A 26,052-nucleotide genomic window follows, 5' to 3' on the forward strand; every position below is an offset into this window, starting at 1 on the left:
GGATAAAAAATACTGATGAGTTATTTTTTGTTTTGCAAATTGGTTTTCAAGACAGAACACTAGTTAACCTGTTAGTGATTTTAAGTATTGTACTGCCATGGAAACCTTCCAACAGCATGATATTGCAGATTGAAGTCTAAAGTCCACACTCCTGCATGCATTGCACTTTTTATTTTTACTTTTAACCGAATGAGAAACACTCACTACTTTGAACTACAGATACCACTTCTAAGTTGTCAACATAAGTAAAAATGCAGTTTATTAAAAAGACAATGGGGTTCATATTCAATGGCATTTAGGTGGATAATTTGTGAGTTATCCAGCTAAATGCAGACTTCTTCTGAATATTAATGCTACTTATCAATCTAAATTTTAGCCAGATAACTGATTAATCAACAAAATTTAGCCAGATAACATAGAGGGGCTCCAGGGCAGCATATATTTAGCTGGACTGTATTCCCCAGATCAGAGCAGTGGTCTGTTCTGGTTTTTACAAACTACGATTATTAAGAGATCTCAAGCCACTTTTACTCTCCCACAACTTTCAGATGTAGGTTTAAGCATTTTTGACTGCACTAGACTACTGTAACTCGCTTTATATCGGCCTTCCTATTTCCTCGATTAAGCCATTGCAACTGTTGCAGAATGCTACAGCACGGTTAATCACTGGCCATAGAACTGATCACATTTCCCCTGCTCTTGCCTGCCTTCACTGGCTCCCTGTTCAGTGGAAAATCAAATATAAAGTCGCTATGCTGACTCATAAACTTTTAACATTGAATGCTCTGTCATGGGCAAATGCAATATTGTGGGTGTATAACCCGGCAAAAGCTTTAAGGTCATCTCAGATAGCAATGCTTGATGTTCCTTCCACTAAACAGGCAAAGCTATGTGAAAACAGGGAACATGCATTTTCCATCATAGCACCTAACCTCTGGAATTAGGTCAATAGGGTGTCCAAAGAGGTTTACATTTGTTTTAAAAACACATTTATTTTAGACAGGCTTTTAATTTATCTTAGATGTGGATTTGATCTTATTCTAGTCTGTCGACTTTTCCTACATTTTAGAGATGCTGCTTTTTTATTTAGTTTTTTAGATGTTGTTCAAATTATTTGCTCAATTTGGAGATTTTATGTTTTATTTATTGTCATGAACATTATGATTTTAGTTTGCATGTTCTTTTGTTTTATGACACTGTGTATGTTGATCTGTAAGCCGCTATGGGCCAAGGCATTAGCAGTCTATAAATGCCAACAAATAACTAAATAAATAAAATCCAGGACTTTTATTTTCCATACTATGAGCATTAGTGTACATGGCTTTCTAGATATTGCCCTTTTTCCCCACTTTCTCCCATTTCTATACAAGTATTTGATGTTTTACTTACCTTAGGGTTTTATTCAACCATCCCTGACAATTCTAGTTTAAAGCCCTCCTCAGTAGGTTTGCCATCCTATGTTGAAAGACACTGTTCTCCTCCTTCGATAGGTGGACCTCCATCTCTGCTTAGCAATCCTTGAAACATCATCCCATGGTCTAGGAAGCCAAAATGCTCTCATCAACACCATCTATGCAGCCATTCATTTATCTCCAGAATGTGAGTTTCCCTGCCTGGGCCTTTATCCTTGACTGGGAGGATGAAGGAGAATACCACTTGTATGCTTTTCCCTCTCTCCTAGTTTCTATGATTGATATGTATGGAAATATTTATTTATTTGTACAATTTTTATATACCGTTGTACAGAAACAAGTTTCTATCACTACGGTTTACATTCCAAGTAAAAAATAAAACATAAAAATGTGTGTGAGAATCCTTTAGATCCAAGGTCATCAAGCAATTGTGGACTTCTAGATGAAGGATGGTGCTGAGGAATTTTTCCTTGAACTTTTCCTTTCTGAGATATGTTTAGGTTTTTCAACTCCAGAATTGGACAGACATCTTCTGATTTTTTGGGATAAGAAAATATCTCAAACAGAACCTTTTGCCTCTTTCCATGCTTGGGACTGGCTCTATCACCCTTCTGTTAAAGGGAGACTACTTCTTAGAGCTTGTAATTGGTCTGGGAAAACCAAATGAAAGTGTGGTGGAGTGAGAAGTAGATCTTGAAAGTTCAGGTGATATCCCATGCAAGTTATCTTGAAGTACCAATGGTCTGTGGTGATGAATCTATCGATGGTGAAAAAACTAAAACCTTCTCCCCATTTTAAGAGCTTCTAGGGAAAAAGAGAGATGATAACTCTCATAATTAAAAATTGGGTCCCGATTTTTGCAAGGATTGAGTGCATCTCTATTGACTTCTATCCCTGGCACATGGTCTGATTTGTTGCAGTTGCTGCTGCTGTTGGTATGAAGGGCACTATCTATGGAAAAGATAAGGGCTGATACTTCCTGTTGGAGTAATAATATTGTCTTCTGAAGGGCTGTGGTTGGTATTTACTTAGAAAAGACTGATGTTAATATGGTAACCTCCTGGTCAGCCACTACATCTCCCTAGTATTCCACCAGCCAGAAGGGATAATTCAGTTCTGCACCTCCTCGAGAAGCTGTCTGAGTAGGTGGACCTTTTATTATAAGTAGGGGCTAGATTAGAAGAAAGTGTGGCATTTGAGTTTGCATTTTGAAGAGCAAGGAGCTCTTGTAGTTTCTTCTTCATAGTGAGGCCTACCCCCTCACTATTCTTCTCTGTGTACTCCATGCCAAATTGGAAACCCCTCTATTTAGAGTAAGAGATTTTGTTAATATTATTCTGCTTTTTGAGAATTATTTACTGGAATGCAGCCTGGGTTTCTCCTGGTGATGGCCATTCTTTGGATCCAGAGGCCCGGAAACTGAAGACCTGTCAGTATCCCTCTAGTTCAGAGAAGGACATCTCTGACTGTAGCACCCCAGAAAGGCTTTGGGCATTTTTAAGTGAACAATTTCTCTTCTGTTTGAGAGGAAGGTTTTTGTCACTCCTCTCCAGTGGAGATTGAGCTGTATAGCTTGATCTCTGTCAACTACAGACCTTTTCCTCTGAAAAATCAACAAGAACTGAGTGGGAGGAGAAGAGGAAGAAAAGCAGGTTTGGAGACCCACCACTGGATCTCCCCCGGGACACAGGCACAGGCTGAAAAGAATATATGCATATTACGCTCGTGTGCGTGGAGGAATACACATACTACATGTCTTTGCGGGGATAAAAGCAGCAACAGGTACTTGTTTTTTCTTGCCACCATGTCTCAGGAGCCTGCAGCCCACATGCACAGCCTAACTTTCTTCCTAGAGAAGTTGATATGCTAGTGAAGGAGATGGTGAGAGTGCACAGCTTCTAGGGGTGTGCATTCGTTTTGAACGCATATGTAAAACGCAACTTTTTTTTTTTTTTAACTTAAAAAAGTGATGAGGCGCAACGATCGCGATTTCCAACTTATTCAACATAGCTATGTTGAATAAGTTGGAAATCGCGATCATTGATCCTAAATAAACCCCCCACCCTCCTGACCCCCTCAAGACTTACCAAAACTCCCTGGTGGTCCAACGGGGGGTCCGGGAGCGGAACCGCGGTGGACCACGTGACGTCCGCGTCACGTGGTCTACCGTGGTTCCGCTCCCGGACCCCTCGTTGGACCCAACCGGAACTTTTGGCCAGCTTGGGGGGGTCAGGAGGCCATTCTTGGGGGCCAGCTTGGGGGTCCCCCAAGCTGGCCAAAAGTTCCGGTTGGGTCCAACGAGGGGTCCGGGAGTGGAACCGCGGTAGACCACGTGACGTCCGCGTCACGTCGGAGTGACGCGGAACTTTTGGCCAGCTTGGGGGGGCCTCCTGACCCCCCCCAAGCTGGCCAAAAGTTCTGGTTGGGTCCAACGAGGGGTCCGGGAGCGGAACCGCGGTAGACCACGTGACGTCCGCGTCACGTCGGAGTGACGCTGACGTCACGTGCTCCTCGCAAAGGAATACAGGAATGGCTTCCTGACTCCCCGCTGGACCACCAGGGAGTTTTGGTAAGGGGTTTAAATTTTTATTTAGGGAACCGGTGCACGTATGGACATAGCTTCAACTTATGGAATTCTACATATGTCCATACTGACCGAAATTGACCCTCACCTTCGACTTATGGACTTATGAACATAAACTTTTTGTCTGCACATCCCTAACAGCTTCCTCTATGGGGCAGCATCAAAAAGAGGGGGCTCATATCAGAAAGAACAGATATGGAAATATATTCGTAGAAAGATCAATGCTATAATTCAAAAAAACCCAGCAGAAGTGTAGAGGAATTGTGCCACAAGTGGCGTGACTTGCGGCATGCAGTGAAAAGGAAGCCAGTCAGGTTGTGAGCTGAGGGGGCAGACAGCCAAGTAACATTCATGGTGGCAGAGCAGCTGGTATTGTCCACCATAGCGAAGTCCACTGTGAGTGTAGGGGTGGTGGAGCTACACTCTTCCCAGCAAGCACAGTATCAGGGTAAGCACAGCTTATAAGATACCTTGTCTTACTGCATGTCAAGAAAGAGCTTTCTACACGGCTATAGTTTTTGTGCCTAAAGCAGGACCTTTCAGAATCATGATGGAGGGCACATGTACCCTCAGAGGAGAAGCCAATTCACCCCTTGGCTACAGAGCACCAGGTCTGTAGTGTAGGCCACTGCACTATAAGATAAGTGGATATGTATGCAGTATGGACCATGATACTATCTTTGGACCTATGTTGCTTCCATTTATGTACTGATACATGACCTAGTGATGTCCACTTTCCTTTCCAGTCCCATCCCAAGTAATTGGACTTTTAATACCTCTAGTTTTTATTCCACCCTATGACTTGAATTTGAGAAATGAGCTTGCAGGGTACCACATCTAGAAGCAAGAAACCACCTTTGTAAAGAGTATATGCAGATAGTTGGTACCCTCAGCAGCTAGACAGGATCATTAACTGTGTGTGTTTGGAGGGAAGATATGTTTTGAAGAGATACATGTAGATATTTTCACTCTAGTATCTGAACTGCTGAAAGAGGGTTTGGGGACCTGTACTGATTGTTCACATGGAAACTCCTAAGATACATATTCAGCTATGATGTGCAACTAAAACAGGTACCATTTTCCCTGTTGCAGTGGGCCACCAGGAAGAATAGCCAGGGCCAATCTGGCTGCAAAGGCCTTGGTGCGGCATATGCCAGCTCCCTTCATCTGAGGAGGAGGTGGGTCAGAAAGGCCCAACCATGGGGGAACTGGTGCATGAGCCATGTGGCAAGCAAGAGGAGGAGCCAGAGTTGGAAGAGAAGCAAGCTGCTATGGATTCCTCCTCAGAGGAGGAAGGTGGTGATCACCCACAGGCGCAGGCCAGGCCAGCCGAGTGCTCCTGACTGATGTGAATTCCCATATCATGGAGGAGATGAGGGCCCTGTGTCCAGAACTCCATGGCTTACAGGGGGCAATGTGTGAGGCGGGAGAGGTTCTCAGGCAAGAAATGTGTGGCATTCAAGAGCAGACAGCCGTCTGGAGGGAGCTGCTCCAAAGATTACCTCCTTGCCAACCACTGCCACCAACAGTTGCACCTTCCCAACCTGGCAGACTCTCTCCTGCAGCCAGCTTCCACAGGAGCCTGGTCCAGTGCTCTCTGAGGGACCTACACTGAGGAGGAGGTTGAGAGAATGGCAGCCCAAAGCCCCTGCAGCAAATGGCAGCAAAAACCAAATGAGGAAGAAAGAGGCATTAAGTTTATTTTGTTCTGTATTCAGGTAAACACTTGTAAATAAAAGCACTGTCATCACCAATGAAAATATCTTTGTATCAGAATTTTCCTTTCCTCTATACCCTGTCTTTGACTGATGTATAATTTGCAATTCCTCCTGACTGAGCTCTTGCTCGTCTTTCTCTTCTTCCTCTTTATCTGTATTCTCAGGCAGTTCCTCTGGAAGAGGCATATGTCTGGTTTTGGCCAGGTTATGTAGCATACAGTAGGCTAGGAAGATCTGACAGAATTTAGGTGGGTTGTAGAGAAGGTATCCCCCAGATCTGTCCAAGTAGCAGAAGCGTGTTTTGAGTAGGCCGAAGCTTCTCTCAATGGTTGCTCTGGTCATCTGTTGGGCCCTGTTGTATCACACCCCTGCTGGACTCTGTGGGGTGGCCATAGGGATCATGAGCCAGGTTTTGAAGTGATAGCCTCTGTCACTTGTAAGGGAGAAACCAGAGCAGAACAGTTATATAGGCTTTCAGGTTGGACTGAACATTAGGGGATTAGGCCGGGTCAGGAGCTCTCCTCTGGGGCAGGCAGGCCACCTAGAAATGTGGGACACCCATCGAGGAGGCTGGTTGGGTTTTTTTTTTTAATTCTTTATTTATAATTTTCATATATAACACAAGAATAATCTTGTAACAGAAAAGAAACAGACTCAGAACATAAAAATTGGAGGAAATATTTAAACAAATGTATACAGTGCTAATCTAACTAATCAGAGGTCTAAGTATCAATTAAATCAAAAGAAAAAAGAGAGGGAACACAAGATCAAAGGAGCAGTTATAAAAGGAAATAATTAAGTAAAAAAAAACCAAGGAAAACTAGCAGAGACTACCTGCACTAAATTCAAAAAAACGATCAGAAATAAATCAGAGATAGAGTAGGCATCCAGATATTGTTATGCACCCTGTCCGCGCACGGGCCTGCTCACCTCCATGGTTCCACGGCAGGTCCCGGGTTGGTCTCCCTAGCGGCAGCTGCAAGTGCTTCCAGGCCTCGGCGTCCCGTGGCAGCGGTCGCTGGGCCTTCCACTGTGCACCAGGCCTCACGCCGGAGCTCGGCGTCCTCAGCTGTGTTGGCCATGCCCCTATGTGCGCGCGGACTGCCCGGCCTCTAGTAAGGCCTGGGGCAGGTCCTAGCTCCCTTATATAAGGAAGTCCTTGCTTGTACTTCTTTGCCTTGGCAATCGGGTTAGTGTCTTGCTAGATTGTCACTGCGTCTGAACCTTGTTCCAGTCTTGTTCCAAGTCTCGTTCCAGGATCCTTCTGTTCCAGTTCTGTTCCTGCCTTGTTCCTGCATCCTAGTACTCCAGCATCCTTCTGTTACTGTTCGTCTGACCGTCTCCCCAGGTAGTACCTCCAGACAGTCTCTCTGGTACTGACCTCGGCTTGTTCCTTGACCTGCCTGCCTGCTGCCTGCCTTCTGACTCCAGTCTGCTCCTCGACTTGCCTGCCTGCTGCCTGCCTTCTGACCTCGACCTGCCTGTGACCTTGTCTGACCTCCGGAACCTGACCTCTGCTTTGCTGACTACTCCTCAGACTGAACCCCGGACACTGACCTCTGCCTGCTTGACCATGTCTCTAGATTCTGGCTCTGTTCCTAGCCTTGTTATCACTTATGCTCTTCTGGTCCTCCTTGTTCCATCTGACCTCCAGTCTCGAACCTGACCGTGTTCCCCTTCTGCCTGTGGGCACACCGGACTTCCATCCTTCCAGGAGACCCTGTGAGGCCCACCTAAGTCCAAGTGGCCCGGGTCCTTATGGGCTTCTCCCAGGGGGACCTTGGCCTTCCAGTGGTGAAGCTCATCCTATCCTCTGTCTCCTCCAGTGCTCCGCCCCCCCTGGGGGCAGTTGCTTCCTTGTCCCTACCAGGGAGCCATTCTCCACTGCTCCAGGACAAGGGTCCACCCCGAGCGCAACAGGTTGCCAAGGCCATGGACTCGGCGGAGTCTCCTGCCTCCAGGGCCCTACCAGGTTTGGCCACCACAGTTAAACAACATCATCAAGCTTTGGAATCGCTGGTCTCTTCGATGGAAGAACTTCGTTCCCAGCTACAAGATACAGCTTTGGCCAATCCCGTGGGCTTCTCAGCCACCATGCTTCCCAAAGCATCGTTGGCACTTCTTGCACCTCCTTGATATAATGGGGATCTACGCTCCTGTCGTGGCTTCCTTAATCAGTGCTTCATGCAGTTTGCACTGCAACCCTCGTTGTTCCTGAAGGAAATCACCAAGGTGACCTTCATCCTGTCTCGTCTGGAAGGGAAGGCTCTTGCTTGGGCCTGTCCTTTATGGGAATGTTCTGATCCCATCCTTTCCAAGTTATCTGAATTCATCGCTCTCTTCAAGCAGACCTTCTGAGACCCAGGCCGCCAGGCTGTTGCCAGTCATAACTTACTCCACCTCAGCCAAGGGGCAAGGACCCTCTTCAAGTATACGGTGGAGTTTAGGACTCTAGCCATGGAGCTTGGGTGGCAAGAAGATTGTCTGCAAGCCATCTTCCTAGATGGACTCTCCTGTGCTCTCAAAGATGAGATCTCTGTCCGTGAGACTCCCACATCTCTAGAAGACCTACCTAATTTCCCTTGCCGGTAAGATTGATCATTGTCTCCGGCAAAGACGCCTAGAAGTAAAGGCTCCCCACTCTCCTGTAGCACGCCCCATGTGTGCTTCCAATCCTCCAATGAAGACTTCAGCATCACCACCCCCTCCTGTGGTGGAACTTATGGAGGTGAACCGTGGGCATTTGTCTCCGACCAAACATCTCCGTCGGCGGAAGGAGGGTCTTTGCCTTTACTGTGGCACTTCTGGACATCATCTGCAGTCTTGCCCGGTTCGGCCGGGAAATTGCAATGCCTGAGCCTGGCGGGGGTCACGAGCTTAGGCGCAACTGTTACTGGCCTTCAACTCTTGCTTCCTGTATCCCTGGGCATCAAGGCCCACACCTTTGCCACCACTGCTCTCGTTGATACCGGAACAAGCGGCAGCTTCATTATGGATGACATTGTCAAGCTCCTGAACATTCCTCTCCAGTCATTGGAGGTGAGTCTCCGCATTGCCTCCTCCATCCAGGGTGACCATCTTCCAGGACTCATCACCCACCAGACAGTGGCTGTTCATCTTACCATGGGCACTCTCCACAAGGAGCAGATGTCCTTCTACGTATTGAAGCGATCAACACATCCAGTGATCCTGGGGCTGCCCTGGCTCCAGGCCTACGAACCCCAGTTCGATTGGCATTCACTGCAGTTGGTGCAGTGGGGCTCCAATGCTAGAAAACTTGTTTGCATTCAGTATCTCCAGTAGTTCTTGTTTTGAAGTCTGTGACTTTACCTGGTTTGCCTCCACAGTACTCTGTCTTCTGAAAGCAGAAAGCGTATACCTTGCCTCCGTTACGCAAGTTCAATTGTCCTATTGAACTCCTGCCGGGCACTATGCCTCCCAAAGGCAGAACTTACCCATTGTCTCAACCTGAGACTCAAGCTATGTCTGAGTATATTAAAGAGAACCTAGAAAAAGCATTCATCCGTCCATCTGACTCCCCTGCAGGTGCGGGGTTCTTCTTCGTTAAGAAAAAGGATGGCAGTCTACGCCCTTGTATTGATTACAGGGGGGCTCAATGCCATAACCCGCAAAGACCGATACCCACTGCCCCTCATTAGTGAACTGTTCGATCACCTTGAAGGGGCACGGATCTTCTTCAAGTTGGATCTGAGAGGTGCGTACAACTTGGTACGCAATCAACCTGAAGATATTTGGAAAACCGCATTTAATACAAGGGACGGTCACTACGAATACACTTGATGCCCTTTGGGCTGTGCAATGCCCCAGCGGTCTTTCAACGCCTTATGAACGAAATCTTCTGAGACCTTCTGTATTCCTTCGTAGTCGTATATCTTGATGACATCCTGATCTTTTCTAAAGACCTTGAATCTCATCGAGATCATATTCGGATCGTCCTCCAATGCCTGAGAGAGAACCATTTGTATGCCAAGCTGGAAAAATGCATGTTTGAGCGTAATTGCTTACCCTTCCTAGGGTATATCATTTCTGACCGTGGATTTTCTATGGATCCAGAGAAAGTCCAGGGGATCCGCGACTGGCCCCAGCCAGTAGGCCTACGAGCCTTACAACGTTTTCTTGGCTTTACCAATTATTACCGGAGCTTCATTGCTAATTATTCTTCCCTAGTTGCCCCATTGACCGCCATGACTAGGAAAGGGGCCAACACTCGGGTGTGGACACCTAAAGCCCTAGCCATCTTTCAGACGATCAAGGAGGCTTTCTGTTCCGGCCCTTCCCTGCAGTACCCGGACTGCAGGGAAGGGCCCTGCTTTCTGTTCCGGCCCTTCCCTGCAGTACCCTTCCCTGCAGTACTCGGACCCATTCGTTGTAGAGGTTGACACCTCCGCAAATGGTGCAGGAGCCGTCTTGAGCCAGTTTTTCCCTAAGGGTAAACTGATACCCTGTTCTTTCTACTCACATAAGTTTTCTCCTACGGAACAGTGTTATACAGTTGGTGACCGTGAACTCCTCGCAGTCAAGTTGGTGCTCCAAGAGTGGCATCCCTGGTTGGAAGGGGCACAACACAACACAAGTTTACCATCTTCACTGACTGTCAGAACCTTGAGCACCTTAAAGAAGCTCAATTCCTGAACCCTCGTCAAGCCCAATGGGCACTTTTCTTCGAATGATTCAACTTCGTCCTCTGTTTCCGCCCAGGTTCCAAGAACCTTCGTGCTGACGCACTATCTAGGTCATTTGAACCTGAAGATGTTCCTGAAGTTCCTAGCTTCATTATTGATCCCGCCTGTATATCCCTTGCTGTGACCACTACAGTTCCTACTGGGAAAACCGTTGTTCCGCGTAGATTACGTGAACGAGTTCTGAAATGGGCTCATGATTCCAAGTTGGCAGGATATCCGGGTCGTGCCAGGACCTTAGAGATGTTGCGAAGACACTATTGGTGGCCCAATATGGTGCAAGATTCCCGAAGCTATGTGGACTCGTGTCCCGTCTGTGCCCAACAGAAGCCGCCTACTGGAAAGCATTGGGGCTTACTTCAACCACTTCCAGCACCTATCGGACTGTCTCTCTGGTACTGACCTCGGCTTGTTCCTCGATCTGCCTGCCTTCCGACATCGGCCTGCCTGTGACCTCATCTGACCTCCAGAACCTGACCTCTGCTTTGCTGACTACTCCTCGGACTGGCCCCCGGACTCTGACCTCTGCCTGCTTGACCATGTCTCTAGATTCTGGCTCTGTTCCTAGCCTTGTTATCACCTATGCTCTTCTGGTCCTTCTTGTTCCATCTGACCTCCAGTCTCGAACCTGACCGCGCTCCCCTTCTGCCTGTGGGCACACCGGACTTCCAGCCTTCCAGGAGACCCTGCAAGGCCCACCTAAGTCCAAGTGGCCCGGGTCCCTATGGGCTCCTCCTGGGGGGACCTCGGACTTCCAGTGGTGAAGCTCATCCTAGCCTCTGTCTTCTCCAATGCTCCGCTCCCTGGGGGGCAGTTGCTTCCTGGTCCCTCCCAGGGAGCCATTCTCCACTGCTCCAGGGTAAGGGTCCACCCCCAAGTGCAACAGATATAATCTCAGCTGTGCAGGATAAAAATAGAAAATTTTATGTTTTATTGTAAACCGATGTGATATATATTTTGAACATCGGTATATAAAAACAAATAAATTAAAAAAAAGAGATTAATTTTGAACCTAAATGGGTGAATATAAATTTACAAAGATAATGAAGAATAAATTAAGCCCCAGTAGTGATACTCTCTTGATGCATCATAAGAAATCTTTTCCTTCTATCCTGCGTGGCTCGGGTAGTATCTGGAAAAATCCATACACGGTGACCAAAGAATAAAGATAATCTGAGGCGAAAGTACATTCTCAAAACAAAATCTCATTCTTTGGAAAAAAAAACAAAAGAAACAAGTAATATCCCACAATTGGAGATTTTGGACTCTTAACCAGCTTCACCGGTTAGCTTCACCTCTGTGGTGGAAAAATTAATGGAGACTCTGCTGAAAGAAAGGATATTGAACTATCTACAATCTAGTGGGTTGCTCGACCTGAGGCAGCATGGATTCACCAGGGGAATGTCCTGTCAGACAATTCTGATTGATTTTTTTGATTGGAGGACTAGAGAATTGGATCAGGGAAGAACACTGGATGTGATTTGCTTGGATTTTAGTAAAGCTTTTGATATGGTCCCACACAGGGGACTCATGAACAAAATGAGAAGCTTAGAAGAGGGTGCCAAGGTAGTAGCGTGGATTGCAAACTGGTTGACTGACAAGAGACAGCGTGAAATGATAAATGGAACCTACTCTGAAGAAAGAACAGTGTTAAGTGGAGTGCCACTTGGGTTTGGTTTTGGGACCAGTTCTGTTCAATATCTTTGTGAGCAACCAGATGGAAGGGATAGAAGGTAAAGTCTGTCTATTTGTGGATGATCCGCAACAGAATGGACACGCCTGAAGTAGTAGAGAATGAAAAGTGATTTAAGAAAGCTTGAAGAGTAGTCTAAGATTTGGCAGCTGGGATTTAACGCCAAGAAGTGCAGAGTCATGCATCTGGGGTGTGGCAATCCAAAAGAGTTGTATGTGATGGGCGGTGAAAGACTAATGCACATGGATTGGGAGAGGGACCTTGTGTGTTAGTGACTGATGATCTGAAGGCGGTGAAGCAATGTGACAAGGGGATAGCTAAAGCCAGAAGAATGCTGGGCTGCATAGAGTTGGGGAATAACCAGTAAGAAAAAAAGAGGTGATAATGCCCTTGTACAGGTCCTTGGTGAGGCCTCACCTGGAATACTGCATTCAGTACTGGTGCCCACATCTCAAAAAGAATAAAGACAGGATAGAGGTGGTCCAAAGAAGAGTGAACAAATTGGTGAGAGGTCAGCATTGGAAGACTTATGAGAAGAGGATGAAGGATAAAATGTATACTCTGGAAGAGAGAGGCGCAGGGGAGATATGATACAGACCTTCAGATACTTGAAAGGTTTTAATGATGCACAATTGTCAAACCTTTTAAGTTGGAAAGAAATCAATAGAACTAGAGGTCATGAAATGAAACTCCAGGGAGGATGACTCAGAACCAATGTCAAGAAATATTTCTTCATAGAGAGGGTGGTAATGTTGCGACTGTCGCTGCCCAACGGCTTCACTCCGCCTACCTTTCCTTGTCTGCGACTCCTCCTGCTCTTGATGGACGCCTGGCTGGCGCGGTGTCTGTCTGCCGTCCTCTCCGGTGTCCCCAGACCGGCTTGGGCACTGCCTCTCGCCATGCTCCCCAGGTACCTTAGGGCGCGCGCGCCGCGTGGCCCTCATTCGTATTTCCTCATTGGCGCGTTCCTCAGGGGCGTCCTCCTGTGATGACATCACGCTGCCCAGATATTTAAGCCTACTGTTTATTGCTAGCCGTTGAGTTAGCAAGGGGAGTCTTACGGATGGGATTCGCTCTTCTTACCCAGCTACTCTGCCTTCTAACTTCTATTGGACTCTTTCTGCTAACGGGGTACCCGCTCCTCGGAGGCCTCTTTGCTTCTTTCAGGTCGCTGTCAGGTAACCGGTACTCGCTCCTTGAGGGCCCATGTTCCCTGACTCGCTGCCTGCATCCATCTCCTTTCCTTCTTGGAGGAATTTGCTACAGACACCATCAGTGAGTACTACTATCATCTTCTCCTCAGAGCTGTCTCCCTGGAATCCGGTACTCGCTCCTCGGGGGCCTGCCCCCTGTTCCAGTGCCAGTGCCATCTCTTGCGTGGAACCGCTGTGTGAGTACTTTGCCAACAAATCTCTCTACCTCCAGGGATCTGGTACTCGCTCCTCGAGGGCCAGCTCTCCCTATCTCGGGGCTTCTCCATACTTGGGACTCTGTGAATGTTCTATTGTACTCACTTTCTCAGTTCTCTCCACTACAGCACTGCTACTGGAGAAACCGCTGTTCCAGAGCACTGGGGAATCCTAGCCCAGCCGGGCTACATCTTCTACTCACTACCGCCACCTCTGGTGGCTTCTCAAACTGTCTAAATAAAGAACTATCTGTTTGTGTGTCCAGAGCTGAGCCTGACCTGTGGCCCCTCATGGGACTTCCCCCCATGGGTATGGTCAGCTGCCACAGTGTCCAAGGGTCCACCCAAAACCTCACTAACTATAACAGGTAAATGCCTGGAATGTTCTTCCGAAGGTGGTGAAAACGAAACCAGTGAAGGAATTCAAAGGGGCATGGGATAAACACTGTGGATCCCTAAAGGCTAGAGGATAGAAATAAAGAAAAGAGTGCATGGGGGTAACTTGCTGGTGTGGCAGTTGCTACCCTTAACAAGTAACATTATCAAGGTTTAATGCAACTCCATCATTGCTCTCTGCTTCAATGGCAGTGGGAAAAGGGGAATTGGATTCAGACAGCAATCAAAAAGGGCCCTAACTTTTATGGTTTGGGGAACAAATAAACACGGGCTAACTTGCTGATGCGGCTTTTCCTACCCTTAGTCATTGTCTGATACTTTTGATGTGGCTCCATCATTGCTCTCTGCTTCTATGGCAGGGGTTTGAGAAAATTGGATTCGGACAGCATCCAAGGACTCTGACCTTTACGGTCTGGGAAACTGATAAGCATGAGAATAAGCTGCACAGTGCAACAGATACTGGCATGAGCTTGTTGGGCAGACTGGGTGGATCATTTGGTCCTTTTCTGCAGTCATTTCTATGTTTCTCTAAGTTAATAAAGTAAGCAGTATCCCCTATCAGAACAAGAGTGCTACTTCTACAGGCATAGGGGAAAAAAACCCAAGTCATGAGACACATTACATTCTCAGCAGTCTCTTTGCTGGTGTGTTTCACTGGTGTCGGGATCTTTTGCCCTCCAAAACAAAGCACTCACAGTGACCCATCTCTTCTCCCCTGGGTTAAGATCCTCACCTTGTTGGGCTGCATCTCAGAATTTAGAAAAACTGTGGATGGAGTCGAAGGCTCTGAACAAGATTCTTCACTATACTTTGGATGGTTCTTGCCAGGGCTGTAATGCTTTTTTCTATTTGTCTGAAGCCCAGTCACATCTCCATGATGCTGCTGTGAAGCTCTCTCAATTCACTTCTGAACAGTCAAAGTTCTGTTAGATGGTCATCTTGAGGTATTCTTGCCCTCCATAATCACCCTAATGTGCCAAGACCTGGTCATAATAAGGATTTTCCTTTTTGGTATCTGATTGCTAGTTTCAAGTGACCCAGTCAGGATGCTGGGCTCGATGGACTATTGGCATGAACTGGCTTAGTACTTATGTTATTAAGGACAGTGTAACAGGAGACGTATCATTAAAGGATAGAGTCTTTGGTATTGGCAAAACTAGTGTGGTGATGGCTGAAACTCTGAGCCAGTTGCTCTTATGGCTCCTCAGCTGAAGTTTCCTGGAGTAGCAGTTACTCCCCCTGCACGTGTGGTCCTTCCTGATGTTCTGTTTCAAGTTCCAGTTCCAATTGCTGCTCCTCATCCACCAAATGCAAAGGCTGTTGGACATCCAGAGCTTTATGTTGCATCTGCTTTTCCTCCTCTTGCAGATGTGGCACCATATCCACTTCCTTCATTGTAAACTCTGGCAGCAACTCACTAGATAAACACTCCATGCAGGGGACATCCTAGGACCCAGCTGGGTCAAAGGAAGCAGCAGTCCTCCTTGACTACTTGGATGGATCTGTAAAGAAAAGAAGAAAACATGTTAAGTCTACATGAAATCAAAGGCAAATGATGTGGAACCCGAGAAAGTTGCCTCCCCAACCTTTACTCTAGCTGAGAAGCTGCAGTGTTGACAGTATTACTGGCCTGGAAGAGACCTGGGCTTATGTGTGTAAATGGCTACTCACCTGCTCCCGCTGTAGCCGTAGTGATATTAAGGTTTCCTTGTAGACCTTCAAAATGCACCAGTCACAGGACATCCCTCAGCTTTTTTTTGTGCAACCAGGTGAACTGATGTCAGTGGCCGTCCTCTGAAATGAATCTTGTCCTTTACCTGGTGCTTATAAACATGGAACCTTTTCTTAATGTGGACCTCCTGAAAACCTCTAGGCTCAAGACACTGCCAGAGATCTTCTTATATACTGCATTCTTGAAGGAAGTGGTATTTTGATTGGTATCCTGATAAAAAAGCATTTCATAGTACATCATCATGAGCATTTCTCCTATGGCAAAAACTTCCAATAAAATCCTGCTCATGAGGCTCCTTCTCTTCCTGCCTCTCCTTTTCCTTTTACCTCCATCCTCTCACACACTCAGTCCCTTTCTTCTATGCTCAGCTCCATTCACTTGTCCTCTTTCACACTGCATCCTCACCAGTCAGTCACCAACACTCACACCTGTAACAAAGAAAAAAATCTATACCCAATACACAAAAATTTAGTACCCATTCACTCACTTTCATTTTCACAAACAATCACAAGTAGACCAAAGAGCTAGTAATCATGAAGGGAATGAGACAGCCATCAACAATGCAATATCTGCCTATAACCTCCAATGTCTAGGTCCAGAGACATCAAGTTCCTCATAGCACTGTCCAATTCAATTCCTCAAGGCTTGCCTTGCATACTTTTGAAGGGGGAGGTCAGATAATATTTTTGACACTAGGCATGCACAGATAAATACCATGCTATTTACACCTTAATAGTGCACTTATGTCTTCCTAGACCTATGCAATATTTACTGCTCCACTTCATGCAATAAATGCCAAAAATTGAAATCAGACTATTTTTTCATACATATATCACTATCACAATATTGAAGGCATATTTCACTTTTACCATACAATTCCTAAAATTAAATAATCTTTTAATAATGTACCAGAAAATGGTAACTTATTTAATGCATCACATCAGCATAGCTAATGTCAAAAATCAGCTATTATGATGCCTCCATGGTGTCTAACTGTACAATATAATGCAGCATTATATACCCTAAGAAACAATTGATTATTAATTTTTATTTTTAAAAAGTTATGTCTAAAATGGCAGACTTAGTCATCACTAAGACCTGTGCTGTTTCCCCCAGAAGTGCTTGAAATACTGCTGGGCCTACCAAGGAGCCCACATTCCTAGAACTGCTCCCTAGTTGGCTCAGCAATGGAAGAACAAGAAGCAGAACATGGAAAAGATTTTGAAAATGCTGCAAATCAGTTTTTACTTGCATTAGTAGACATATGTGCAATAAAATACAATACTACAAACCAGAAGCATTACATTCCAAACTAGCCAGTGAAATTTTCTGGATATTTATTGCCCAACATATTAGCATCCTGTAAATGTATAACCCATTCGGAGGAATAACAACAATGTCCACAAGACCTATAGCATATATTATTAGTGTTGGTTCTGTCTTGCCAGTTTTTGTTTTGCAAATATATTTATTTTAATGTCTGATTACCTTACATATGGGCAACTCTGTGTACATTGATGGTGCTATAAAAAAATATATACAGGCACAATTACTGGCACTCTACCAGTTTTACCCTGATAATTTTCCAACTGAACAAACAGAAGACTCACTACATAGTACATACAGCTATTGTGGAGAATGCTTATGACTAGCACATGAACAATAAACTGCATATTTATGTATTCTTTTAATATGGCTTCATTTCTCAATTTCTTCCAATTTTATTATGCTATTAATTCCTAAACTATGTGAATGGTTTGTTGTTTAACATTACTTGTAACTACCTCACTATTGGCTTCAAATTTCTTAACTATACTTAGGGTCATTATTTATGGTTTAATACTTTCAGAAACAATTTTAAGAAACATTTACCCATAACATATTAAACCATATTAACAAAATTCAGATCTGAATACATATATTAAAAATGCAATGATTAATCAATATTTTAAAAGCCATCAGAAACTAGATTAACACAGAAGCTAATATACGAGAAAATCTGTAAGACAGTAATTGAAGATTTCGAGAAGCATTCTTTATCACTGACATTTTCACGATAAAGCATATGTTGCGTCTACTCCAAAACATCAAAATGCAACCAGATTCACATACAGTGTGTAATCATTCATCTTCCTCATTTCTTATTAAAGAAATAAGCAATCTCTCTTGATCTCTCTTCTTCCTTGAATTCCATCTTCCAGAAAGCATCCATTCTTTTAAAGGCAGTATAGTTACAGCCAGTCGCAGGATAATAAGATAACCATAGGCTCTCCGTAAGCCGACACAAACAAAGGCTGTCTGCATGCAGACTCCCTCACCGCCCAGAAAACAAAACCGAGAAGCATATTGTTCGGATTTTTTTTTGTAACTTGCTCGTTTTCCTCAGGAAGCAGCCAAGCAGTATTAAGCATGCCTTTAAATCTCAATTAGACCGTTTAGAAAATTATAATCTGCTAGTTTCACTACTGTTACGGACTGCGACTGTATGCAGAAAACACAGTGTTCGAATGTAAAACTCCATCGATCTAAAAGCGATGACTACGGCATTACTTCAGAGCTGGGCGCAGTCTGGCTGCAGTGAAGGAAGGAAAGCGTACAGATCTTTTCTTACCTGACACAAACCTGCTTTCTCAACAGCTAATTCCAGATCTCGCTGGTTTTATGCTATACAGCACCGACTAGGTTTCAATCCATGGAGACTTTCTACAGTTATGCTCACTTTCTTATTCTGAGAAGCATTAACAGACAACTGTATACTTCCTGTTTAAAAATAAAAGGGAGCTGCGAGTCCAGGGAGTCTGCGGAGAGTAAGGTTTCTGATTGCATAACCGCCTCTCGCCATTGTCAGCAACTCGCAGCTCTTCCGCCTTCTCACCATTGGACTTTCTATCCGGTCTCTCAGTGATAAACACATAGAAAAACACTTTCACAATCACCTCTTGCCCTTTTTTTTTTTCTTCTCTTGCAGGCTTCAAGCCAGTCTGAGATGCCCGACTCCTCTAAATTTCAGAATTAAAAAATCCTTTCAAGTCCCCAGTGATTGATCTGCTAGGAATTGTGCATATAATTTGCAAAATAAATAAGAACTGGAATCGTGTTTTTAACGATAAGCCGTCCCCCACCACATGGGTCCAGACAGCCGCTGAGCAGGCTAAGAAATGTAACTTGGCCAGAAAAACTGAACCTTGAGCATTACATAACAGCTCAAGTCTCTATCATGACAAACTGGTTCGTTCAATATACAGCCATACTGAAACAGATAAATTATTGCCTTCCTTCAAAAAAAGGCAGTGCTTATCATTTTTTGTTTTTCAGTACAGTCGCATTGTAGCGAAGGCTCCCCTGCACTTAGCTTAAGCAATTTAAAGGGGTGTTTTAAGGGATATCTACTTTTGATAAAAATAGATTTTTTTTTCCTCCTGCTCTTTTGAGCTTCTATCAGAACCAGTGCAGGGCTTCTAGTGCCATAAGCTTTCATTCACTATTACCAGGGATTTTTCCACCTATTTTATATCCCCGCCTAATTTATATTTAGTCCAGTTATTGACTAAATCGCAATCTGGAATCGCAATCCAACCTCTAGATGTCACCCTCAAGCAATGACCATGATTCCCTCCTGACCACCCACCTTCCCAAGGACTGTGATCTGCTTCTGCAGATCACAGTCCTTGGGAAGGTGGGTGGTCAGGAGCGGGATGCCAGTGGCCAGTGGTAGGTGTCCACCTTCATGGAGCGGAAGGATGTAGGGCTGTCATCTCCCAATTAAATAAAAAACAAAAACAAAAAACAAAACAGGGATGGGATCCATCAGGTCTAGAGGACACATATAAAGAGCAGGTAGTAAAATACTGCACGGAGCGGCAGTAGCCACAGAGGCATTCACGGAGCGGGATGCCAGTGGCCAGTGGTAGGTGTCCATATAAAGAGCAGGTAGTAAAATACTGCACAGAGCGGCAGTAGCCACAGAGGCATTCACGGAGCGGGATGCCAGTGGCCAGTGGTAGGTGTCCACCTTCACGGAGCGGAAGGATGGAGGGCTGTCATCTCCCAATTAAATAAATAATAAAAAAACCCAGGGATGGGATCCATCAGTTCTAGAGGACGCATATAAAGAGCAGGTAGTAAAACACTGCATGGAGCGGCAGTAGCCACAGAGGCATTAACGGAGCGGGATGCCAGTGGCCGGTGGTAGGTGTCCACCTTCACAGAGTAGAAGGATGAAGGGCATCCATCTCCCAATTAAAAAAAGAAAAGAAAAAAAAGAAAAAAAAACAGGGATGGGTTCATGGGCTTATAGGTATTACCAATTATTAGGCTTTTCAATATTTGATGATAGTTAATGTGACTTTCAAGGCATTCTTCACTTTCGGTGCATGTCCGGCATGACTCCTTGCTTCAATGACAGGGGAAAAGAAAAACTGATACTTCACACATTTCCAGCATTGCCCTCTGCTTCATGGCAGAGAGCTATGCTGCCGCTTACCCAACTAATCAAACTTAATATTTCACTTGGAAGCAGCTCCAGCACTGCTCTCTACATTAATGGTGGGGGTGAAAAGGGAATTAGAACATAAGGTTACTAAGAGCCAAGAGAAACAGTTAAGTATGAGAACAAATGTGTGAAGCTTGCTGGGCAGACTGGATGGACCGGTTGGTCTTCTTCTGCCGTCATTTCTATGTTTCTATGTTTCTATGTTTCTATGCAGCAATCTCAGCCCCAGTCCACCCCAGATGTGATAGACCCCATCCGGGAATTGAAGCAGAGTCTTTCTGCACTACAGTATGCACCAACTGAGTCAGCTTAAATTTTTTTTGCAGAATATGATATCTTTTGTTGGTTCTGCAAAAGCTTCTTTTTTTTGGGGGGGGGGGGGGGGCGGGCATCACTTTATATCCAGTCTGCTCTGTCTTTTTATGCTTCTGTTCATCTACTGAGGTCTACAAAAGAACATCTAGAACTTTTTCGGTACGTGTTCCAAAACTGTTGAATGCTCTTCCACACGAGATGCCAATTCAGGGATCTTACCTCTCCTTTTGCAAAAAAAAATAAATTAATGGCTTTATTATTTGAACAAGCCTTTGCTTAATTATTTGAGCTCTACCCTTTGAATATATTTTCTGTATTATCTATGCTATTTTGTTTATGTATATATTTATTCTATGCTGTTCTCGGCTGAGAAATTTTATTGGATTTATGGAATAGAGATGCTTTTTATATAAAATAAATACTGTATATGAAGTTTTGAGGCCACAAAGGGTACCAAAAAGAAACCTATGTGGTCTTGAAAATATATATACAAAATCATTTAAGATACTAAGAAACAGTAAATTAAAAAAAAAGATACTATATAAATCATGGGTCAAATAAAAAGTATTACAACCTGCATAGGACCAATACAGTTACTAGAATTTTGATAAAAATAAAACTTTAATGTTACCTAAGTGGAATTTGAGAAATATTAGGTATTATCTACAGCAAATTTGCTTATCATAAACACTGTTTTCCGTAGTTAGCAGGATGAATTAGCCATGATCTGTGGGTAATGTCATCCAGCTACACCAAACGGATTTGTCTCTCCTTGTTAAGAGTTTATTTTGTGGACTCTTGTTTGATTAATGATCTTAAAAATAAAAAATGGATCTTTCAAAATTAAACAGTCTTTCAAAGAACTGACCTTGAGCTGATGAATTGAACTGAGGTCAGAGGAAATTCTTGAAGAAATATTTATTCACAAACCAGTGTAGAATAAATTAGTATTCAAACAGGAACATCAGGAACAAGTAACAATACTTAACAACAAGTCAATATGTTAATTCAAGGCAACAAGCAAAAAATAAAGAAAAAAGTTATGCAGGGACAAACTGAGAAGATGCGTTCAGGGTTGCTGTTAGGTTGCCAAGGCAACCAAAACGCTTCTTCTCAATACAGTTATAGTAATAAACTTGTGACGTACCTTTTGCAGTTAGTATTGGAATCAGCTCGAGCCTAGAACTGCACGAAGCCCCCACGTCCTGGCATGAGACTCCCTCTCTCTCCTGGACGCCATCCGCTCAAGCCCCAGCACACGAAACCCCCACATCCCGATGCAAGACTCCCTCGCTCCAAACAGTGCCTCCACCAAACACCCGCGCTTGCCGCGACAAACCCCCCAGCCAATGCGCACGCGCGCAAGCTGACGTCAAGCACACAAACGTGTGCACCCTCGAGACGCTGACCGCAGAAAATCGTGCGAGACTGAACAAACCCCGCCAGAAGCTCCTGGCTGACGCACAGACCGGCAAAGCCGGCGAAAATGCCGACCCAACACCAATCCCACAAAAGGTAACTTCACAACACTCCTAGCTAGAAGAGTTGTGAGCTCTACTGAGTATGTACAGGAGTTCCCATGCAGATGTTGCCTTGAGAGTCTCATGTCTATATTATAGCCAAATATCACAAGGTAGTTGATTCTCCAGGGAGGAGAGTGGGCATCTCATGGCTAATTCATCCCATCATCTACGGAAAACACCGTTTACAGTAAGAAAACTTGCTTTTCCCATTAGTAAGCAGGCTGAATTAGTCATGATCTGTGGGGAGTCCCAAGCTGAGATTTGCAGCAGATCATTTGCTGAATAAGCAACCCCAATTCCACCATAGAGTGCAGATTACTGCAAGAACAAATCATACAAAATTGCTAGTCTGAAGGTACTGTCAGTAACTGAGAGGTTGCTCAAACAGCAATGGGACAGAAAAGTGAATAAGGTAGGCAATACAATTGATTGACTGATATAGAAAACAGATAACCTTTGGTAGAAAATTCAGTTGCATGGGAAGAACTACCCAATCATGGAAAAATTGTATGTATGGCATATAGCAGACATAAGCTTGGAGCTTGTGGAGGAACACTACTTTTCATGTCAAGAGCTGAAAAAGATCTCTCTGTAGCGGCCCAAAAGGTGGCTCCATGAGTTGAGAAAGGACAACATTCAAGTCCCACAGAAGCGGATGTTTTTTTTGGAGGGGTTAAATGAGGCACAAGCCTCTCATAAAGCTAGACATCAGTGGATGAGTAGAGATGGGTTTAGTGTGTACAGTAACATAAGTCACTAAGGCATTGAGATGTACTGGTGATGTGGCAGGACCTGAGATAGAAAGGAAAAGCAAGTGTGTTAGCAAGTACTTGAGCTCAGAAGAAAAACGGGACCAAGGTTCTTTGTTGGTACCATTTAGAATATCCAATCCATTTGAAGGTAGAGCACTCTGGTGGATTGTGTGCTAGCTGGAACCAATATGTTCTTCATTAATCTAAACAAAGAGATCAGCAAGCACTGAGCGTTCAACCTCTGAACCATTGGATTGAGGTAAAGAAGGCCTGGATGATAGAGCATTCCTTCATCCCAAATTAACAATCTGTTCCCAGATATATGGGGGCAGTGCTGGAAAGTTGTATGAGATATGCAAACTATATCTGTCTAGGCCATGCTGAAGCTATAAGAAGCAAGCAGCAATAGTCTTGCAGCAGCTTTTACACTGCTCTGGCAATCAGTAGTCACAAAGGAAAGTCTTCCATGAGGCTTGTCCCCTAACTGAGGAGGAAAGCACCCTGAGCAGAACTGAGGAAAAATGTATCTAGTTTTCTGTTCCTTTCAAACACAAACAGGTCAATCATCAGCAGACCCTCCTAAAATGAATAGAGATGTGAATCGTGTGCCCGATCGTCTTAACGATCAGGTTCGGATGGTGGGAGGGAAAAATCGGATCGTTAGAGATTTTAGTGAGGCCTGAGCAGATAAACAAAACCCCACCGCCCCCCCCCAAAAAATGTTAAATTACCTGGTGGTCCAGTGGGGGGGGGGGGCCCCGGCGCGATCTCCCGCTCTCGGGCCATCGGCGCCATTTTGGCTACCACTGATAAAAAGGCGCCGATGGCCCGAAAAAAAACCCCCACCCCGACCCTTTTCAAATTACCCCTTTGCTTCTCCCACCCTCCCGACCCCCCCAAAAACCTTTTAGATGTACCTGGTGGTCTAGCGGGGGGTCCAGGAGCCATCCCTTCAATCGTGCCGGTGCTGGAGGTTTCAAAATGGCGCCGGTCGCTCCCTGTGACAAGGTAAGGGCAAAGGCGATCGGCGCCATTTTGAAACCTCCAGCACCGGCACCGGCACGATTGAAGGGATGGCTCCTGGACCCCCCGCTAGACCACCAGGTACATCTAAAAGGTTTTTTGGGGGGGGGGGTTTTCGGGCCATCGGCGCCTTTCAGTGGTAGCCAAAATGGCGCTGATGGCCCGAGAGCGGGAGATCGCGCCGGGGACCCCCCCCCCCCCCCCACTGGACCACCAGGTAATTTAACATTTTGGGGGGGTTCGGGAGGGTGGGGGAGTGTAAGGAATTTGTTTTAAAAGGTCGGGGTGGGTTTAGAGGTTGTGTTGGTGTGCCGGTTTTCCCACCCTCCCCCAAATAATTCCCGTGCCCTATTTAACGATATAATATAAATGCTCCTGACGATAAATCGTGGGCATTTGTATTGTATCGTGTACTCTAACGGTTTAGAACGATTTTAAAATTATCGGACGATAATTTTAATCGTTCAAAAACGATTCACATCCCTAAAAATGAATAATACGTCACTTGTTGATTGTCGCAAAGACCACTTATGCAGTAAGAATACTTTGCTGAGGTGATCTGTCAACGTGGTGGAGGTTCCTAATTGGTCGCTTGTAGAACAGGCCATTGTCTGGTTTTGCATCCCTTAAACTTTATGCTTCCTTGCAGAAAGGCCATGATTCTGCACCTCTCTTTGATAACATATAAACATAGCAACCTGGTAGGCTATTTGAACTAAGATGCATGAACTTTGATAGAGCAGATCCGACTGTACTTAATTTGAGCAGATTAATCTGCTAATGGCTCTGCTCATGAGACTATACGCCTTGGGACAGAAAAAAATCCTGTGTGAGCATCTCAACCCTTTCAAGAAGGTGTCCATTTCTAGCAAGATTGATGAGGAAGACCGCAAAGTGGTGCCCTATCCTGAATCACCTGGGGGTAATACCTTTAGAATAATTCTCACTGTGGGAATGCATTGACAGTGGAGACCTCAGTGAAGATAACAGATATAAAGGCAAGTCAGGGGGGACCATGTGCAATGGCTACTATCGTATGTCATGATGTAACAAAAATCACGCTGGCTGTCGTGTGGTGAGAAGTCAATAGTTTCTATATGAGTATATGGTGAACTCTCAATCCACCATTAAAAATGCTCTCTCCTGCACTGAATCTACCCATGCTTAAATTGATTTCATTCTCTAGATTTGACTTCTTGAAATTGACCAGAAAAATCGAAATTTTATAGAGACTGATCATCTTATGTAGGGAAAGCAAAGCTTATTCATGAGAGCCCCCTGCAATTAACCAGTCATTCAGATATGGGAAAGAACTTGAATCCCCTGGCAATGTAGGGGTGCATCTACCACTGTAAAGCATTAAATATTAGGGATGTGAATCGTGTCCTCGATCGTCTTAACGATCGATTTCGGCTGGGAGGGGGAGGGAATCGTATTGTTGCCGTTTGGGGGGGTAAAATATCATGAAAAATCGTGAAAAATCGTTAAAAATCGAAAAATCGAAAAACCGGCACATTAAAACCCCCTAAAACCCACCCCCGACCCTTTAAATTAAATCCCCCACCCTCCCGAACCCCCCCCAAATAACTTAAATAACCTGCGGGTCCAGCGGCGGTCCGGAACGGCAGCGGTCCGGAACGGGCTCCTGCTCTGAATCTTGTCGTCTTCAGCCGGCGCCATTTTCCAAAATGGCGCCGAAAAATGGCGGCGGCCATAGACGAAAAAGATTGGACGGCAGGAGGTCCTTCCGGACCCCCGCTGGACTTTTGGCAAGTCTCGTGGGGGTCAGGAGGCCCCCCACAAGCTGGCCAAAAGTTCCTGGAGGTCCAGCGGGGGTCAGGGAGCGATTTCCCGCCGCGAATCGTTTTCGTACGGAAAATGGCGCCGGCAGGAGATCGACTGCAGGAGGTCGTTCAGCGAGGCGCCGGAACCCTCACTGAACGACCTCCTGCAGTCGATCTCCTGCCGGCGCCATTTTCCGTACGAAAACGATTCGCGGCGGGAAATCGCTCCCTGACCCCCGCTGGACCTCCAGGAACTTTTGGCCAGCTTGTGGGGGGCCTCCTGACCCCCACGAGACTTGCCAAAAGTCCAGCGGGGGTCCGGAAGGACCTCCTGCCGTCCAATCTTTTTCGTCTATGGCCGCCGCCATTTTTCGGCGCCATTTTGGAAAATGGCGCCGGCTGAAGACGACAAGATTCAGAGCAGGAGCCCGTTCCGGACCGCTGCCGTTCCGGACCGCCGCTGGACCCGCAGGTTATTTAAGTTATTTGGGGGGGGTTCGGGAGGGTGGGGGATTTAATT

General features: G+C 45.3%; 1 protein-coding gene across 5 annotated transcripts in view; it reads right to left on the bottom strand.

The window, feature by feature from the left end:
• LRRC8D (leucine rich repeat containing 8 VRAC subunit D) overlaps positions 1 to 26,052 on the bottom strand; it is a 75,149-nt gene that overhangs the window by 21,819 nt on the left and 27,278 nt on the right. Inside the window, exons 1-3 of one of the 5 annotated variants that reach the window (XM_029618076.1) lie at positions 18,255 to 18,764; positions 15,583 to 15,853; positions 14,645 to 15,413 (exon numbers count right to left, since the gene is read on the bottom strand). The exons of 1 other annotated variant lie outside the window; for it this stretch is intronic. The gene's annotated coding sequence lies outside the window, so the exon portion shown is untranslated. Of the gene's footprint in view, positions 1 to 14,644; positions 15,414 to 15,582; positions 15,854 to 18,254; positions 18,765 to 26,052 lie in introns of those variants that run through there. 3 more of the 5 variants (XM_029618077.1, XM_029618078.1, XM_029618075.1) reach the window with 3 other exon arrangements.

This window comes from Rhinatrema bivittatum, chromosome 10 (assembly GCF_901001135.1).
Source record: "Rhinatrema bivittatum chromosome 10, aRhiBiv1.1, whole genome shotgun sequence".
Taxonomy (NCBI): domain Eukaryota; kingdom Metazoa; phylum Chordata; class Amphibia; order Gymnophiona; family Rhinatrematidae; genus Rhinatrema; species Rhinatrema bivittatum.